We start from the raw sequence: 12,317 nt of genomic DNA, 5'->3' as shown, positions 1-12,317 counted from the left end.
ATATATACAGGTGTGAGGGGGCTGACATATATACAGGTGTGAGGGGGCTGACATATATACAGAATTGGGGAAGGAGGCTGGGTGCGTACAGGTGTGAAGAGGGGGGCTGACATGTATGCAGGTGTGGGGGGGGCTCACATATATACAGGTGTGGGGGGGCTGATATATATACAGGGGTAAGGGGGGCTGACATGTATACAGGTGTGAGGGGGGCTGACATATATATATATATATATATATATATATATATATATTCGGGAGCACCGATGCAAGATCTGATGCCTCCCACGGCTGGGCAGGGACTGGAATGAAGCCGTAAGTGGCTTCATTCCAGTCTCCTAATAGTAAACACGGAAGCGACGTCATGACGTCACTTCCTGCTTACTCGGCTGCCAATGGCGCTGGATTTAAAAATATATACACTATTCAGAATCACCGAAAACGGCGATCTGAATACTTTGAAGTGTAAAGAGTACCTGTCACCACCTATTACTGTCACAGGGATGTTTACATTCCTTGTGACAGCAATAAAAGTGATCAAAAAAACAAAAAAAAAAAAAAAAAAACAATGTATTAATTTTAAAATAAATAAAAAAAAATTTTTTTAAAGTGCGCGCCGTCCCCGCGAGCTCGCGAAGCAAAGAAAACGCATACGGAAGTCGCGCCCGCATATGTAAACGGTGTTCAAATCACACATATGAGGTATCGCAGCGATCGTCAGAGCGAGATACTAGACCTCCTCTGTAACTCTAACCTGGTAACCGGAATTTTATCACCATCAGTCATTTAGGACAACATTGGATCATTCAGAGATCCTCGCTGAACTTCTGGAGTGAGTTTGCTGCACTGAAAGTAAAGGGGCCGAATAATTTTGCACGCACCACTTTTCAGTTTTTTATTTGCTAAAAAAGTTTAAAATATCCAATAGATTTCGTTCCACTTCACAATTGTGTCCCACTTGTTGGTGATTCTTCACAAAAATTGTAATTTTATATCTTTATGTTTGAAGCCTGAAATGTGGCAAAAGGTTGAAAAGTTCAAGGGGGCCGAATACTTTCGCAAGGCACTGTACTTTACCTACTACCTGTACAACGCAGCCTTTCTTCAAAAGTACAGGGTGTACATGTGTGTGCCCCCTGCCAACTATGGTTGCCACCTAATCCCTTTAAACCCGAACACATATTAATTACACAGGTTCTGTGGCTGATTAAGGTGGTAATTAAACTCACTTGGTGCCTTATCTGCATTTAATTAGCCTCAGAACCTGTCTAATTCAAAGGTTTTCAGGTTTAAAGGGATGAGGTGGCAACTCTACTGCCAACCCGTGCTGTGATTGGATACAGCATAAGTTTAGTAGCTGATTTCAGCTAATGATTTTGGCTGAAGTCACCTGAATGGTTGTGGCCAATCACACACACAAAAAAAATACAGAACTCTGTGTACTGTGAACAGCGATCTGGCTGTTTCTTCTCCCTGCAAAGCAGGAAGAAAAAAAACAGACAGATAGTAAAGTAAAAGCAGCACTCATTACACATTGTTAGGCACACAGTTAACCCCTTGATTAAACTTAAGGCTGGGTTCACACCATTGCGAATTGGAATGCGGGTTCCCCTCTATGGAGCCGGTTCACATAGCTCCACTGCGGCTCCGGTGCATCTTTTGGTCCATTTCAGGTCTGAATTCAGCCAAAAATTCAGGCTGAAATCAGACCTGAAAAGGTGAATAGGGGCGCACAGCACCCCTGCTGTGAGCTGCATCGGTTATAGGTGTTAACCCAGCCGAAATGTTAATCCCTTCCAAGCCCGTGTCATTATTAAAGTGTCAGGGTACAGTATTATCACTGATCACTGTATTAGTGTCACTATTGATGTCAGTGTCAGTTACGTGGTTAGTGTACTTCCCAGCGAGGCTCTGCTAGTGCCAGATGTCAGCCACACTATCACAGCCACACCATAAGTCACCGATCACCGCTATTACAGTATAATAGAGTATACAGTAATAGTGCAAATCTGCAAAAATGCAAAAAGCACTAAAAATGCATAGGTGTGAATCCAGCCTTAATCTCCCTCTATAAATGTCTCACAAACCAATTAATATACACTGTACTGGGATTTTTTATTTTTTTTGAATATGTTTTATAAAAGAAAGTAGAAAATATCTTTTTTTTATTTTTTATATAATAAAAAAGCCAGTGGTGATTAAACACCAACAGAAGAAAGTTCTGTTTGTGAGGGGGATGCAAAAAATGTCATTGGCGTACAGTGTTGAATGACCACGTAATTGCCGGTTAAAGTACAGTGCTGAATAGCAAAAAATGCTTTGGTCATGAAGGGAGTAAAACCCTCCTGGATGTCAAGTGGTTAACATGGGTCTAACTTCACCCCTAACCAACAACTCCAAAATTCTAAATTTTACATACATACTCCTATATAGTGATGGACGAACTTCCGACGGGACGTTTCGCGAACGCGGACCGCGAACGTGGCCGATAGTTCGCGAACCATAACGTTCGCGACGGGCCCCATTGACTTCAATGGGAGGCAAACTTTGCAAACCTACAGGTCAAATTTGCAGCCACAAAATAATTACTAGCTGTGCAAACATAGTCCCACCACATGGCCAATGACATAACACATGTATGAGGTGAATCTAGGATCGACAACTACAAGCATTCTTTTTTTATATGTGAAATTGTTGTGACAATTTAGGACTGTGGAGCGCATGAAGGCAATGGAGGAGAGGGAAGGTCAGGGTAGGCAAAGAAGAGGGTGCAGGAGATGATCACCAGCAGCGTGACATACAGCAATGACACCTGCACCGTGATAGAGTCATCTGACACCAGCACCGTGATAGAGAGCACTGACATCAGCAGCGTGACATAAAGCACTCACATCAGCACCGTGATATACAGCACTGACACCAGCATCGTGATAGAGAGCACTGACATCAGCAGCGTGACATAAAGCACTGACACCAGCACTGTGATATACAGCACTGACACCAGCACCGTGATAGAGAGCACTGACATCAGCAGCGTGACATAAAGCACTGACACCAGCACCGTGATATACAGCACTGACACCAGCACCGTGATATACAGCACTGACATCAGCAGCGTGACATACAGCAATGACACCTGCACCGTGATAGAGTGTTCTGACACCAGCACCGTGATAGAGAGCACTGACATCAGCAGCGTGATATACAGCACTGACACCAGCACCGTGATATACAGCACTGACACCAGCACTGTGATATACAGCACTGACACCTGCACCGTAAGCAGCCCCAGGAGGAAGTCAGCATAGCACAGGGATGGTGGGAGCCCCTCATAATGAGCATAGCACAGGGATGGTGGGAGCCCCTCATAATATGCACAGCAGAGGTACAGCCCCAGGAGGAAGTCAGCACAGCACAGGGATGGTGGGAGCCCCTCATAATAAGCAGCCCCAGGAGGAAGTCAGCACAGCACAGGGATGGTGGGAGCCCCTCATAATAAGCAGCCCCAGAAGGAAGTCAACACAGCACAGGGATGGTGGGAGCCCCTCATAATGAGCATAGCACAGGGATGGTGGGAGCCCCTCATAATATGCACAGCAGGGGTACAGCCCCAGGAGGAAGTCAGCACAGCACAGGGATGGTGGGAGCCCCTCATAATAAGCAGCCCCATGAGGAAGTCAGCACAGCACAGGGATGGTGGGAGCCCCTCATAATAAGCAGCCCCAGGAGGAAGTCAGCACAGCTCAGGGATGGTGGGAGCCCCTCATAATGAGCATAGCACAGGGATGGTGGGAGCCCCTCATAATGAGCATAGCACAGGGATGGTGCCTAAACCAGTCCTTAAGGAATAGCAGACTGTACCTCACTCAACCCTATGTACTGTAGTACCCTATATCTTACCAGTCCTTATAAGGACCTTTGTGGAACAAGTAGGTTGTGAATGATTAGCAGACTGTACCTCAGTCCCTATACTGATAAAGGACTGCTGCAGCAGAAGGGCAGCAGTCAGCAGTAGTGCACCTTAACCCTATATATTGTGGACCTATACCAGTCCTTAAGGAATAGCAGACTGAACCTCACTCAACCCTATGTACTGTAGTACCCTAGACCTTACCAGTCCTTATAAGGACCTTTGTGCAACTAGTAGGTTGTGATTAGCAGACTGTATCTCAGTCCCTATACTGATAAAGGACTGCTGCAGTATAGGGCAGCAGTCAGCAGTAGTGCACCTCATCCCTATATATTGTGGACCTATACCAGTCCTTAAGGAATAGCGGGACTGTACCTCACTCAACCCTATGTACTGTAGTACCCTAGACCTTACCAGTCCTTATAAGGACCTTTGTGGAAAAAGTAGGTTGTGAATGATTAGCAGACTGTACCTCAGTCCCTATACTGATCAACGACTACTGCAGCAGAAGGGTAGCAGTCAAGTATAATATTCTTTCTATATTTGGAAGAAAGAATATTATACGTGTACAAGCCTATTACCATACCAGTTCTGAAAAGAACCTTTGTGGACCTAATAGTAACAGCTACTGATTAAACTGACTGTCCCTCACTGCCTCACACACAGCTTCCTGCCTGTCCCTATTTAAACTGACAAAACAGAGGCTGCTGGAACAATAACTTGAATAGCACTTTTGTGGACCTAATAGTAACAGCTAATGATTAAACTGACTGTCCCTGCAGCACACAGCGTCCTGTCCCTCTCTCTACACTGACAAAAGACAGGCTGCTGCAAAAATCAGTAGCACAGCAGTGCCTCAAACCTTTATCCTGAACTACACCTAACACTTATACCAGTCCTGAAAAGAACTTTTGTGGACCAAATAGCTAGCGATTTGGGTCACTGCAGTCTCTCCCTGCTCCACACAGCAACCTCTCACTATAGTGACATACGAAAGAATGTAAAATGGCCGCCGGATCGGGTCTATTTATAAGTTAGGGGGAATGTCCAAGTGTCCATGTGCTGTAATGTCTCAATTGGCTGTCCTGTACCCCATGATGGATGTGTCATCATAGGTCAAAGTTATTTTACACAGTAAACACGGAAGTCCACCGGGCGAACGGCGGCAATAGCCCGCCGATCAGGCGGACTGCGAAACGACCGCTGGGCGAACCGTTCGGCCATCCCTACTCCTATAATGCCACATCATGTTCACCCTAGTATTTTACATTTCTTCTCTTTCCAAAATACATAGAAACAAGTAAAACAAACAGACAATGATCATAATATAGTGAAGCAATGCTTAACATATATAATATTAGTTAAATTTAAAGTAGAACTTCAGCCTAAAACTAACTAATGCCTCGTATATGCGATCGGACTTTCCGCCAACAAAACCGTGGAATTTTGTCCGTAGGGCGTTGGTCAAAACTTACTACGTGGTTTTTCAGCTCTTTAGCGCCACCCTTTGGGCTCCTTCTGCTAATCTCGTGTTAGTAGAAGTTTGGTGAGTGTCTTTCATTTAGCTCTTTTCAGTTCGCTCTTTTCAGTTAGTTTCTGAACGGCCGTTCATCAACCAGGCATGTTGTGGAATTGGAGGAGATAATGTGTTATTTATTATTGGCCTTGGAGTTATTGCTTTGACATTATTTTTTTGGTTGAATAATGATTTGATTTGGTATATTTTCTATATTTTTGGATGCATAGAATGCACTTTTTGGTTAAGTTCTATTGGCAGATAGCATGTGTATATTTTTTTTATTATTATCATTATTTTTATTTAATGCACAATAAAAAAATTGTGTAGAATAATACTTGGCTATGCGTTTTAATTCAAATGACAGTTTGGGAGTAGGCAGTTACATTTTAAAAAATACAATGTAAAATTGACAAGGGACACCAACATAGTTGTATCTTTGATCTTATAAACTAGGGGATAATGTTGCTGTGGTAACTTGAACAAATAAAAGAACATTTTGAAAAAAAAGCTATATTTTTTACTTTTTACTATAATAACTATCCCCCCAAAAAATATATAAAAACATTTTTTTTTTCTCAATTTAGGCCGATATGCATTCTTTTACATATTTTTGGTAAAAAAAATTGCAATAAGCGTATATTGATTGGTTTGCACAAAATTATAGCGTCTACAAAATAGGGGATAGTTTTATGGCATTTTTATTATTATATTTATCAATGGCGGTGAGCTGCAATTTTTATTGTAACTGTGACTGTGACATTTTGCCGGACACATCGGACACTTTTGACACTATTTTGGGACCATTGTCATTTATATAGCGATCAGTGCTATAAAAATGCAATGACACTGGCAGGGAAGGGGTTAAACACTAGGGAGTGATAAAGGGGTCAAGTGTGTCCTAGGGAGTGATTATAACTGTGGGGGGATGGGCTTCCACTCACATGACAGCGATCACTGCTCCTGATGACAGGGAGCAGTGATCTCTGTCATGTCCCTAGTCAGAACAGGGAAATGCTTTATTTACAGAGGCTTCTCCCTGTTCTGCGGCTCCGTGACCAGATCGCCAGGAGGCCGGGGGACATCGAGTCTGCTGGTCCCGCGGGTATGGTCGCGCTGTATGCAGCGGGCATGCCACACGCACTGGGAAATGCACTACACTTGCGGTTCCTATGCAGGCTGCGATTTCTGAAATGCTACAGGGACCTTTTCCCTGTGTTTCAGGAGGCACGGAAGCCTATTCAATTGAAGAGCCACACAGATGTGAACCTAGCTTTATGTGTTGTAAATGCTACTGCCTTTTACTCCAACACACAATGGCATAAATCTATTTTTTTCTCTCTTGCTTTTTTTTTTTTAATTATTATTATTTCTTACTATAAAGTGATATTAAAGGTTCAGGATTTTTTTTAAAATAACAAACATGTTATACGTACCTGCTCCGTGCAATGTTTTTTTTTTTTTGCACAGAGCAGCCCTGATCCTCCTCTTCTTGGGTGCCCTGTTGGCACTCCCTTGTCAAAGGATTTAATTGACAGCAACAGGAGCCAATGGCTCCCGCTGCTATTAATCTGCCCTGTAAGGAGGGACAGAGCCAAGAGAGCTGGATCGGGTTCAGGTAAGTTTAAGGGGGAGTGGGGGGCGATCCTAGGCACAGAAGAACGCATTTAGATAAAAAACCTTGAGGCTTTATATTAAATTATGAAGCACAGTCGGTATAGGTTATACTGAAATAAAGTTCAGTGAAGCAAATCACCATCCATCCACAGATACCTAGATTAAATCTATGTCTTCACTATGTAAAACAAAGCAAGAGGTCCACTTCAACCACAACCCCAATAGCCCCTTAGACCTCCCCCCCCCCCCCCCTTTGTTTTACTCCCCCTTCACTTATTTTAGCTCTCAGAAACGAATAAAGGAAGTACTGTGAGATTCACCAAGAAAAGGCTATATTTTTAAACTAGCTTTGCGAAGTGTCAACATTACTTTTTTTTTTATTGCATTAGAATTAGTTTAGAGAACTATATATCTTGGAAAACTAGAAGATATTAAAGGATATATTAAAATTGTACATTCCTTGGAAAGTGCTGCTATTGTTGATGCAAAAGCTGAACTTAAAACAGATTAAATATGTCAGGTCATTTCCACTTTTAATTAATGTTTAATTGAAACAAGTATCTTATTTAAGAAAAATATGTAATGCTATAGTTGGTTAAAGTGAATCGGTAACCAACTAGTATATATTAAAATTGCACACTCCTTGGAAAATACAGCTTTTGTTGATGCAAAAGCTGAACTGGAAACAGATTAAAATGTCAGAGCATTTACAATTTTAATTAGGTTAACAAATATTTAACTGAAATGAGAATCTTATTTGATCAAAATATGTAATGCTTTAGTTGGTTAAAGTAAAACTCCAGTGCTGTCACATGGGAAGAGAGTATTAAGGCATTTCCTTCTCTGCATATACCTACCTCCCCCCACTGCTTAGTTTAGCCGCCAGGGAAATCTAATACTCAGTACTTCTAAGTATAGGGGAACATGTGACTTGCTCCTCTTCCTCCCATAATGCAGTGCTGGGTACTTGAACAGCCAATCTGTGGGCACCAGCACTGTCACATGGGGGGTGGACAGAAATTCCTAAGGAGGCTTCTATGTCCTATCTATGCTTTGATTGGCTTTGATTAGCTTGACTTGGCGTTTACACAGATGTTCTGAATGAAGTGGCAATGGAGTAAAGGGAGGGCAAGTCAAAGCGGCTGGCAGGGTCTTTGGTTTGGTGTATTTGTTGCACCACCCTTCATGTGACCTAAGCAGCCTTGGCCTTGGGATGTTTGTTGGTGCCATAAATGGTGGTTGCAGTATTTTGGAAACAGATAATCTTTTGGAATTTGCAAGTGCTACAGTCTCTAAATTTTAGAGGAAGTGGTGAAAAAAAAATCCAGTAAGCAAGAACACTGTGGGCCAAAACGCTTTGTTAATGAGAGAGCTTGTAGGAGAAAGGCCAGACTTTTTCAAGTTGAGAGACGTCAACAACTCCTCCAATACCCACTCTTTACAGTGGTTTGTGTCTGTCAATGTACAACACATTGAACAATAAAGAGCATGTGTGGCAAGAGCAGAATATCATGCTGGGTGCCATTGCTGTTATCTACAAACAGGAAAATGAGTCTATAGTGGGTATTGAATAGGTGAAACTTGCCTTCTGAGGGATTGAAAAACATTGCCTGGTTTGACAAATCTTCATTTCTGCAATAACATGTAGATGGCAGAGTCAGAAAATTTGGAATACACAGCATGAATACATGGATTCATACATGGATTCATACCATCTGGTGTCAATGGTGTCTGTGCTGTAGTAAACACAACTCTTTAAATAGTCTCTGAGAATGTAAAACCAGGACATGGTGACACATTATCATACTGTCATTTTGCTTTTATATTGTACATTTAATATATTTGTTAATAAACAGCAACTGATTAAGTTAAAAAAAAAAAAGTTAAAATTTTTTTTTTTAAATAAATAAATATATATATATATATATATATATATATATATATATATATATATATATATATATATATATATATATATATATATATATATATATATATATAAACATTATTAAAGTAATCATATAATCTTTCTCTTTTTTAATAATTTCAATGTTTTTTGAGTTGCAGACATAATGCAGTTATTTAGAAAGTGTGGGGTGGGGGCTAGTATTTATAAGTAGACCTTGCTTTTTAGTGTCTTGCTTTCATGCGTCATGCCCTGTAGGTGCTTGCACATCTACTGCAGTTTCTGAAAGCCTTCAGGTAGGTAGTGTTGAGGTTTCTGCTAAATCCAGCTTTCTAACATTTCTATTTACGGTACATATCATGTTGATGGACTGTCTCTCTGGTCAATGGGAATGTGAAGGATGCAGAAAGTGCATTGTAAGTGCTGAAGTTTTGTCTATCATAATGGCCTAGCATTCACATAAATCCATGGACTCTTTCCATCTTGTGTCAATGCTCCAGGCTAATTTTTTTCATTAATGGCATAAGGAATACTTTCTTTTCATACATTAGGTCCCTAATATTAGTTGATCACCTTCCAAATGCCACAGTAAAACCTGAATATTAATGCTGACCTTGTGAAGCCATGTATACTATGGGTAAGCGCCATGTGTACTATGGGTAAGTGCACACTAAGCATAATAATACAATCATTTGCAAACAAACAATTTATAAAAAATTTAAGCTGAATGGCCTCAAAGAGATGCCACAGGGCCAAGGATGTTCATTGTTGAACACTGTGGATGGGTATTATTGCAGGTATTTATATAGTGCTGGCAAGTTATGTAGCACTGTACATGCACATCAGTCTCTGCCCTTAAGTAGTTTGCAAACTAGGGTCCCTATATCAGATACATACATGCACATACTAGGGACAATTTAGTGATTACTCAATCAACATATCAGCATTTCTTTTGGCATCTGGGAAATAACTGGAATATCCAGAGGAAAAACTTAATGTAAGAAGGGTCTTGGCTGGGATTCAATTTGAGGACACCAATGCTAAAGAGCAGAAGTGCTAGCCTCTAAGCCACTGTGCTATCTCTATCTCTATAACCAGATATTAAATGTAGAAGTCCAGGCCTAAAGTATCAGGTCACCCAGTTTGACCTTGGCACGACTGCATATGGCAAAATTTGATTACCTTATTTTACTTTACTTTTGGGATCCCACGGGAGCAAAGAAAGGTCACATATAATGGCATTCTCTGATTATTCCACCAAATTTTCCACCGATATTGGTGCATATAACAACAGGGCAAGGCAGCATTATACTTTCTATAAACACACTGATTATAAACCATAAATTGGGCTCTAAAAAGAATCTATCAGGACAGAAGTAAGTGATTTCTGGTAAGTATTGCTTTCTGTTTTTTGAAAATGTAGACATCTGTAATCTTACTTGACTACTACTACGTAAACTGCCAAGCCAAGGTAAGTACATGCATTACAGGAGTCACAGCATCTGATACTTTCCAGGCCAGCTACCCACCAAGTAGTGAAGGAAGGATGATGATGATAGAACCAAAACGTGCTCCTTCAAGAAAAAGTCAGTGAAGGCAGCTACCCTATGTACAGTGCATCTGGAAAGTATTCACAGAGCTTCACTTTTTCCACATTTTGTTATGTTACAGCCTTATTCCAAAATTGATTAAATTCATTATTTTCCTCAAAAATTCTACAAACAATACCCTATAATGACAATGTGAAAGAAGTTTTTTTTAAATCTTTGCAAATTTAATAAAAAGAAAAAAATCCTATGTACATAAGTTTTCACAGCCTTTGCTCAATACTTTGTTGAAGCACATTTGTTTCTTCCATTCTTCTTTGCAGGACCTCTCCAGCTCCATCAGCTTGGATGGGGACCATCGGTGTGCAGCCATTTTTAGATCTCTCCAGATATATTCAATCGGGTTCAAGTCTGGGCTCTGGCTGGGCCACTCAAGGACATTCACAGAGTTGTCCAATAGCCACTGTTATCTTGGCTGTTTGCTGAGGGTTGTTGCGCTGTTGGAAGATGAACCTTTGCCCCAGTCTGAGGGCAGAGCGCTCTGAAGCAGGTTTTCATCAAGGATGTCTCTGTACATTGCCACATTCATCTTTCCTCCTTCCTGACTAGTCTCCCAGTTCCTGCCAATCGAAAAACATTGCCACAGCATGATGATGCCACCACCATGCTTCACTGTAGGGATGGTATTGGCCAGCTGATGAGTGGTGATTGGTTTCCTCCAGACATGACGCTTGCCATTCAGGCCAAAGAGTTCAATCTTTGATTCATCGGACCAGGGAATTTTGTTTCTCATGGCCTGAGAATCTTTCAGGTGCCTTTTGGCAAACTCCAGATGGGCTGTCATATGCCTTTTACTGAGGAGTGGCTTCTATCTGCACACTTTACCATACAGGCCTGATTGGTGGAGTGCTGCAGAGATGTTCTTCTGGAAGGTTCCCCTCTCTTCAAAGAGGAACACTAGAGCTCTGTCAGAGTGACCATCGGGTTCTTGGTCACCACCCTGACTAAAACTCTTTTCGATGATCGCTCAGTTTGACGAGGAGGCCCACTTTAGGAAGATTCCTGGCGGATCCTTCTTCAATGAACGCATGATGGAGACTCCTGTGCTCGTTGGGACCTTCAATGCTGCAGACATTTTTCTGTAACCTTCCACATATCTGTACCTCGATACAATTCTGTCTCAGAGGTCTATGGACAATTCCTTGGACTTCATGGCTTTGTTTTTGCTCTGACATGCACTTTTAACTATGGGACCTTATCTAGACAGGTGCGTGCCTTTCCAAATCATGTCCAATCAACTGAATTTACCACAGGTGGACTCCAATCAAGTTGTAGAAACATCTCAAGGATGATCAGTGGAAACAGTATGCACCTGAGCTCAATTTTGAGTGTCATGGCAAAGGCTGTGAATACTTATGTACATGTGATTTTATTCCTTTCTTATTTTTAATAAAGTTCAAACAAACTTCTTTCACGTTGTCAATATGGGACATTGTTATAGAATTGTGAGGAAAATAATGAATTTAATCCATTTTAAAATAAGGCTGTAACATAACAAAATGTGGAAAAAGTGAAGCGTTGTAAATACTTCCCAGATGCACTGTATATCTTAACAGGTTCCTAAAAGTCTAAATCAGCCATTTTTTGTACAGTGAGGAATATTTAAGATCTCTGAAAGGTTTTATTTTTTGTGACACCATTGGGGAGTAATAATTACCAGGACAGGAAGGTGCATACAGCATCAAAACAACATTGTCAAAAGTTCTAACTCTGCTCTATTCTACTGAAAATATGCGTTTGTTGATGTCTGTGATCCTTTAG

At 41.2% G+C, this 12,317-nt stretch overlaps 1 protein-coding gene across 1 annotated transcript in view; it reads left to right on the top strand.

Annotated features, from left to right (window-relative positions):
• CSF1R (colony stimulating factor 1 receptor) overlaps positions 1-12,317 on the top strand; it is a 129,822-nt gene that overhangs the window by 40,085 nt on the left and 77,420 nt on the right. The gene's annotated exons all lie outside the window — the stretch shown is intronic.

This window comes from Lithobates pipiens, unplaced genomic scaffold (genome assembly GCF_037356315.1).
Source record: "Lithobates pipiens isolate NorthernLeopardFrog02 unplaced genomic scaffold, aLitPip1_a1.2 Scaffold_8, whole genome shotgun sequence".
Classification (NCBI taxonomy): Eukaryota; Metazoa; Chordata; class Amphibia; order Anura; family Ranidae; genus Lithobates; species Lithobates pipiens.
The sequence above is the reverse complement of the archived record's forward strand: the minus strand, read 5'-3'. Positions and strand labels throughout refer to the sequence as shown.